This window comes from Salminus brasiliensis, chromosome 13 (assembly GCF_030463535.1).
Source record: "Salminus brasiliensis chromosome 13, fSalBra1.hap2, whole genome shotgun sequence".
Classification (NCBI taxonomy): Eukaryota; Metazoa; Chordata; class Actinopteri; order Characiformes; family Bryconidae; genus Salminus; species Salminus brasiliensis.
The window spans coordinates 4195418-4204272 of NC_132890.1; positions in this window are offsets into that span (position 1 = coordinate 4195418).

Genomic DNA, 8855 nt, shown 5'->3' on the forward strand with positions numbered 1-8855 from the left:
TATATAATTTAATTCTAATTTAATTCAAATATTTAATTAATTATAATTTTCATCAGTATAAATTCAGTTTTCTTAAGTTTGAAACAGGTCTGTGGGTCGGCGAGCGGCTCTGCTGTCTAATGTGCTACCCATGGCCTGGGGGCTGCGAGTTCGAATCCCGAGCCATGCCGCTTTGCCATCAGTGGCAGGAGTCTGAGAGAGCACATTAGCAGCGGCTGTGCTCTCTCCGGGTGGGTAGATGGCGCTCTCTCTCCCCTCATCACTCTCAAAGTGATGTTTGCCAGCACAGCCATCTTGTGTTATAGGCGGTTACGTTCTTACGGGTAGAGTTGAGCACTGGTGAGGTCTGTCTTCTGTCTGATGCTTTAGTTTAGCGGGGCTGTGTCCCAAACCACACACTACCACACTACTACACAGTTCCAGTTCCAAAACTAGCCACCATTAGAACTGGAATCATTAGTGTAGCTGCCCCAGTGAAGTAAAGACGGGAGTGTGTTGGGTGCAGCCACAGTAACAATCAATAGAACAGCTTTAACGTACGATGTTCCGTGGCAATCAACAAATTAGCACATGTACGTTATCAACAATGTGATCTACTACTGATATCAAGACCATGTGATTTAGTAAGCCAGGTTTAAAGGTCCAGGGATTCGATTTTAGTCACTTTTTTTTCACAGGACCTGCAGACACACCCTCCCTGTGCAGATCATGGCCTAACGAGCCCCAGGTGGGAGCTGTTAGAGCCCCACTTGGCCCGTTTGGGCGTTGGTGGAGGATAGTGCAAAATAAAGGCATATCAGTCACTTGAACCCAGCATTTGTGTTCCCTCTGAGCATCACCATGGCCACGTCCCCGTCCCCAGGGGTGCACCACAAGACCTCTACTTGCAGCTTTTTGCTATTCGGATGCCATGTCACCGTTTCCCCCTTAATCCCCCCTAACAACGCATGCTTTTCTTGCTTGGTCTGGACCAAGGGAACCAAACTACAGGTATAAACACACCCTTAAACACGTCCAGAGATGGTCAGCGAAGAAAATAATAACCTGACCAGCTTACACTGAACCTTTCTGCACACATCTCGACCTCAATGGACAAATGAACAGGACAAGAATCACACAAACACGGGGCCTCAGTTGTCCTACCGTCTGAAGGAGGGTGTGCTGTCTGGACCCCCCACAAATACTTTTTGGGGTAAGGGCTTCCTGGCTACTGAGTTACGGAACAGCAAGCCCAGACCGCAAAAAGAGACGTGAGGGGCACGGGAGGGAGAGAGCGAGTGAGAGGGGACGATGAGCTCCGCGGTGGTCTACAGCGCACCTGAAAAACACAAGGCAAGCTTGCGGTCAGTCCGTCAGTTCTGTTCTGAGCAGCAGGGCTTTATTTGCACAGGATCTACACACTGCACCTAAGATCTGACCACTGAGCTCCTCATGGGTGAACACTGCACCGATTGCTGACACAGATGTGCAAATGCACACACACAACACACATCTAGTCCCCATAGAGAAGACTCGGCAATAGAATAGGACTCTGTGGAGCATGGACCAATTGGCACCATGCCTAATGCCAAGCACACCTGATTCGAACACACCAGGTTTAGTAGGTCTCTTAGAAACTGTGCTGGACTTTCGTTGACCACCACTGGGCAAGAAGGGTACAAAGCCCCCCAGCATTGAGTTTATCCTGCTTTTGTTGGAGTCACTGCCTCTGCTGTCCAGGAAAGAAGACTGTCACCTAGATTTTGGAAGAGAACTGCTGTGAAGATTTGATTGCATTCAGTAACAAGAGCATTAGTGAGGTCACAATGTTGAATGATCAGCACCCCACCTCATCCACAACTCCTCAACTCATCCCAGAAGTACTGGATGGAGCCCCATCACCATCATTCCAGAGAACACAGTTCTTCCACTGCTCCACAGCTCAATGCTGGGGGGCTTTATACCCCTCTATAGCCCACGCCTGGCATTAGGCAGCATGGTAGATTGGCTCCAGAGTCCTATTGGATATACTTCTTTACCGGGACTAGACAAGCTGTGTCTGTGTGCATTTGCATATCTGCGTCAGCAATGGGTGCAGCTTAAAGTAGATGAATGCATTCATTAGAAGGGGTGTCCACAAACATTTGGTATTTGGTAACTACAATGTTGTGAACATAATTGTCTTTCAGTTTACCCCCAATTACTGTGCGGAAATAATACACTGATCAGCCACAACATTAAAACCACCTGTCTAATGGTGTATTTTGTCATTATGTCATATTGCAATGGAATTGGACTAGACAGTTTAGCTTTCACTTTCCACGTGCATCAATGTGCCTTGGGTGCCCGTGACCCTGTCGCTGACTGTACTGGCACCGTGCCTAATGCCAGGCGTGGGCCAGAAGGGTATAACCCCCCCCCCCCCCCCCCCAGCATTGAGCTGTGGAGCAGTGGAAGAACTGTGTTCACTGTAATGATGGCGGTGCTCCATCCAATGAGTTTTGGAGTTGAGGATGAAGTGGGGTGGTGATCGTCCAACATTCTGACCTCACTAACGCTTTTTCTCACTGCATTGTGCCAGAATATAGTAGACAGCCTTATTTCCTGGACAGTAGAGACAGTTACTCCAACAAAAGCAGGAGAAACTATTTTTTAATACCCTTGATTTTGAAAGAAACAATGAATATGCAGGTGTCCAAATACTTTTGTCACAAAATGTCTAATGCCTTCTGATTCTCATTGAGGTTTAGGATTTAGGGAACGGAGTATTTCATGTAATTTCAGTTTTTCAGTTTATTTCAGTTTCAGAGACATGAAGGAGACTGGAGACATGACCATATGTGAAATATTATAGTATTTTATATATTATATTATAGTATTTGAATTTGTAAAAATACAAATTCAAATACTGCAGTTAAATCACAAATCTTAATTAATATTCATACTGGTTTATTGAGCAAATCCATAAGAAAACAAATGGGTTTAATAACATTTACATGATGTTATTGCTCATGGTGTCAGTTATAATGGAAGGCCCTCAGATCAGACGGGCATCTGTTTACTAACACGTTTATTATATTATAATAATCTCATCAGCCTGCATCACTAAACAAGACCGAATGTGTATTTAACACATGAAATTTTCTCCTGCCAAACATTTCCCAAAGTGTTCAACTACCATATGTCCAAATGTTTATGGACACCCCTTTTAATGAATGCATTCAGCTGCTAGGACTCTCTGGAGCAGATACACATGAACCTACTGCCACCATGCTGCCTAATGCCAGGCGTGGGCAATAGAGGGGTATAAAGCCCCCCAGCATTGAGCTGTGGAGCAGTGGAAGAACTGTGTTCTCTGGAATGATGGTTGGTGGTGCTTCATCCAGTACTTTTGGGATGAGTTGGGGTGGTGATCATCCAACATCCTGACCTCACTAATGCTCTTGTCATTGAATGCATTCATATCCTCACAGCAATGCTCCTCCACTATCTAGTAGTACGCCCTCTTCTCTGGACAGTAGAGACAGTCATTCCAACCAAAGCAGGATACATTTTTTATTCTTTTGAATGAATGAGCAGGTGTCCCAATACTTCTGTCTTTATGGTGTAAGTGACTGTTTTTTTGATCCAGTATAGAGTATTGTGTAGATTGTTTTAGCGAATGTCACTCTACACTGTTAAAAGGGTCCTTTTGAAGGTCCTTCAATGAGAGTGGTTTAAGGAACCTTCAAGAAACCTTCTTCTTCTAAAAATTTTTTCCTTAAGGTTCCTTAAAGCACCTTAGTGCTTAGTTTTAAAACGTAGAACGTCCAAACGTTCCTCAGGGGTTTGTGTGGTTTTATGTATCAAATTCCCTCGATTCTATTTTCCAACCTCAAATTTCTCTAATAAATAAACAGGGTGGTTTCATGGGTGTGCCTTTAAGACAAGATATGCAGGGATCCAGTTGTTTGCCGCTGGATCTACTCTGAAGTTCATCATGAAATTTTAGCACAATATAAACAACAACTGCCAGATTCGAAATCTTCAAAAACGAAGATACAAGGTTTTTGTATGACAGCGATGACAGGATATCACAATACAAATGACATGATCATTTGAACAGGCACAGGATCATCAGTGGGCTCTTTTTAAAAAAAAAATCTAATTCAATAAACACAACGACGATCACAGTCACCATTAGTGTTGGACACCCACCGATACAGTGAACACACACCCACACAGTGCCATGTCTGGGGAGCAGAGAGGGTTAAGGGCCTTGCTCAAGGGCCCAACAGTGGCAGTTTAACAAACCCAGATATTAAACCCATAACCCTGTCCTCTAATTTCTTCACCATACTTGTACACTACCTGTGTTTGCACTACTGCACTACTTTATTTTGTGGATAATTGTCTGTAAATCATTTATACATTGTCTATATATTTTTGTCCTTATATTGTAAAGTATAGTCTGTGTATTGCCTGTATACTGCGTCTATTGTCCATATGTTGTCCATAAGTACATTGTCTGTGTTTTGTTCAATACTAGCGAGACATAAACAGCCACCACCCGGTTCCTCTAGGGGGCTCAGAGTGGCTCAGCAGTCTGACATGCTTCCACAATGGCCTGGGGTTTGTGAGTTGGAACGCCGAGCCATGCCGCTTTGCCATCAGCAGCCGGAGTCTGAGAGAGCACAATTGGCTGTAGATGGGGCTCTCTCTACCCTCTAGGTATCTGTTAGCTGGAGCTAAGGTGGAGCTGGGGACTTTTCTGCACTTTCCTTGCTGACTTTGCATGTTATGTGTTAGCCCCTTTCCCCCCCTAGTGTTGGGAACATTGCTAGTGCTAGGAGGAGCTAACCACTCTAGCCACTGAGCTCACTCAACATTCTCTGCTCTCCATAAAATCCTCTCAGAACTAACTCTGTCTCTTTACCTTCTCTGAGTAAATGGTCACCCAGCCCAACCTGCTGAAAGATTGCCCGCTGAGGTCCCCTCTACCTGCGTCAGACTAGCCTCGCCTCGCCCCGCCTCCACCACCACCTATGCCAGACCTCCTACCACTGCTACCTGTTTATTGACCATGTTAAACCCTAAATGGACTCGTAATCTGCCACTTTTAATATCACCACTATTAGCCATCATTACTCTGACCATCACTGCCATGACTATATTAAGTTTTACTACACCATGATTATTATATTATGATTATGATCAGAGCAGTTCAACAGGTTGGGTGGTTCTGTGACTTTTAGCAATAATTTATTGATAGTTCTGATCAGAGGAGGATGGGACGGGTCCCCCTTGTGAGTCTTGGTTCCTCCTAAGGTTTCTTCCTCCAGCTCTGAGGGAGGTTCTCCTTGCCACTGTCTCCATTGGGCCTCACTGGAGGTCTTAGATCCTTCATGTCTTCTTTTTTTTTGACTTGACTTGACTTGACTTGACTGAGCCACCACTGCCAATTAACCAGGCCTAATCCTGCTCTCAAGTAGATGGTCTGTCGGTACTGACAATTTCAACGTTACAGCATTTTAACATAATTGATCTCATTAATGAGAAATATTAACCAGCTCATCTTTATGCTCATCTTTAAAAAAATTGGCATCAGTGATTTCTGGATTGATTAAAATGTTGCTTTGGAGCTGATCTCTTATTAAGCTGTTCTGTTATTTTAATTTTTAATTGATTCATTGATATAATTCAGAGCCAGATTACCATCTTCTAGAGCCTCTGGGCTTTAGACTGGTGGGGGCCTGTCCTCATGTCAATATTACACTCTTACAACCACCAACAACTACCACCCATCAGAAAGAACCTGAGACTGTGTAACAGGTCTGCTGAACTTCATCGTAGATCTAAACTGACCTTCTGGTCCATGTTGAGATGAAGAGCTTGTGAAGATCACTAATATCACCCTGCATTTAGAGGACCATCCAACATCCACTAGACTAACTTGTTGATTATTAGATTATTAGACAGACACGGGCTCGTCTGGTGTGTGAATAGAATTGGTTCTAGAATTAAAAATAAGATTTTTTTATGTTAACAGATCATTTAATATCTTGCTTTTTAGATTGTTGTTTTTATTGAGGAGCTTTTTGGTGCCCCTGAATGATGGGTGGCACAGGACAGTTCAGGCTGACCATATGATAGATCTGGCAATAGCAAAGCAAAATGAAATACTCACTTATTAAATAAGCATATGTTTTTTTTTTCAGTTTGCACCTGAACTAAGTGTTTTATCCTGTCTAATTTTATTGATTGTTAAATTATTAGACATGATTATTCAGCAGAGACTGATAGTCTGAGTTAAAGAAAACTGAGCCATTAGATGTTGATGTTAAGAGATCATTTATATCTTGCTTTCTTTTATATTGTTGTTCTTATTGAGGAGCTTTTTGGTGCCTTTGGACGATTTGTGGCACTGGATAGTTCAGGTAGGCAATATAACAGATACTGGTCTGATAATTTTTATGTATATTAGATTAGGATTAGCAGACAGTCATTTCTGTCTTGCTTTCTTTTATGTATTGTTGTTTCTTATTGAGGAGCCTTTTGTGGTGGGCCTTTTGTGCTTGGACGATGGGTGGCACTGGACAGTCCAGGATGCCCATATTATACTAAAAAATACTATACTAAAAAAGCCAAGTGAAATATTTCTTCATAATTGTTAAAGGCTGAAGCTGAATAAAAGGGTTTCTCCTGTCTAATAATAATATAATAATAATATTGATAATATTAGATTATTAGACAGCGGGGTTATTAGACAGGGATTGACTTGTCTGGTGTGTGAACAGAGTTGAAGAAAACCATTAAATGTAATATAATATGTTACCAGATTTTACATTAATATGTTGCGTTATTGAGGGGTCCTTTGGTGCCTCTGGACGATGCGTTGTGCTGGACAGTTCAGGTTGCCAGCATGATAGATCTGACCAGGCTTAAGTAAAGCCAAGTGAAGCTCATTTTTTCCAGGTTGAACTCACCCTGTCTAATCTAATTGATCATTAGATTATTAGACAGCATTATTAGACAGAGACAGACTAGTCTGGTGTGAGAATAGACCATTTATTTACCATTATTTACCATTTATAACCGTTTATTTTTTTAACGGATAACTAATCTCTTGCTTTCTTGTATATTGTTGTTCTTATCGAGGAACTGTTTGGTGTCTCTGGACGATGGTTAGTTCTGGGCAGTTCAGGTGGCCTGTATGATAGATCTGACCATGTTTAAGTAAGCCAAGGGCATTTTCCAGGTTCTACTCACAATGGGTCTTTGCTTACAGTGCAGTGGGACAGTCCCACAGGTACACTCCTAAAAATAAAGGTGCTTCAGAGGTTTTTTGGAGAGATGCCATAAAAGCACCCTTTTTGGTTGGTGTCTGAGAACCATCTGTAAGTGAGAAGAACCTAGAAGGTCTAGAGAAGCTTCAGTTGACATAAATGTTCTTTATTATACTAATTTCCAGGTTCCTCAGACTCTTACGGGACTCTTTGAGGAGCCAAATGTGGTTCTTGTATGCCATCGTTCAAAGAACCATTGGAAGCACCTTTATTTTTTAGGGTGTGTTGTGTAGTCCTCACTCGAACAGGTGTGCAGTCTGCACTCTGAAGATGGACCCAAGAACCCAAGCCTTGAGACTTGGCCTTGATGCTGTATATTTGGACGGTTTCTCAGACACAGATTAAGCCTAATCTTGGATTATTAGGTTGTTGTTGGTCAGATTTAAGGTTCTAGCTTTGGTCTATCTTGTTAAAAACAGTATTAATATTATAAAAACGATCATTTATTCATTTTCTGTATATGTATGCATGTGTGTATGTGTGTTTGTGTCTATTATGTATGTGTGTGTGTGTGTATGTGTGTGTGTGTTGGATGGTGGTGGTTAGTGGAGTTTAACTACGGTCTAGTGTCCGGAGTGCACTATAGCCGCTGTCCGCGGTGCTGAACCCGAGCGCCTTGGTAACGCCCTACACCTCAGAGAAGAGGGGGTGGGTGGGGGTGGGTGGGGGCAGAGCAAACGCGCGTGCATGTGCATGAGAACCCAAACCTGCAAGAAAGAACCTTGAGTACACCACCAACAACAGCAGCTGCACACATTTCACAGATATGCAAATGATTCAAAAATCGTGCACGATATTCACGAGGGAGCATCCGTGCGCCCTGGTGCATAGTGCACAGTGCACAGAGCACACGGATGCGCGCACGCACACACACACACACGCGCGCGCGCGCGCGCACATTCATCGCATTCATCGTGCATGCAAAACGCTTAGGTCTGATGTGTGAGTGAAGGACCCAGCCTTGCAGAGGTGACAGATGTGCAGCACGACACTGATGGTGGGAAGATAAAAAGGGGAGGGGGGAAGGGGGGGGAGGGGTGCACCATGTTCAGCTCGTGAAAGGCAATGCTTTTGTTTTGGTGTCATGTTTGTATCCTAAAACACCACCCAGACACACACACACACACACACACACATGACACCAAGTTCAACCAAAGCTATCAACAGCATCTCCAACACCACCCTTCAACCACCCTCAACCCCCCACTCTCCCCCCCCCCCACCCCCGGATCCTGGGACTGAGGTCTTTCAGTTATTCTGCACGGCTGCATTCATCATGCTCCATCACGTGCTGTGCGTGCGTCCATACGGTTCTCTGTGCAACACTCAAACAAACACTCGCTCACCACACACACACACACACCCTCACACACACACACACCGACACACAGCCTCACTGGCCAGGCGCTCCTTAACACCTCCTCTCCGGAGAGACCATCAGTGGTCGTGTACTAAAGCGGGGAGACTGCACTGCGTCCAGCATCAACCAAACCGCGCTCTGCGTAAAAAAGCACCACGGCGAGGCTCCAGGTGCGTCCTTCACCCTGATCA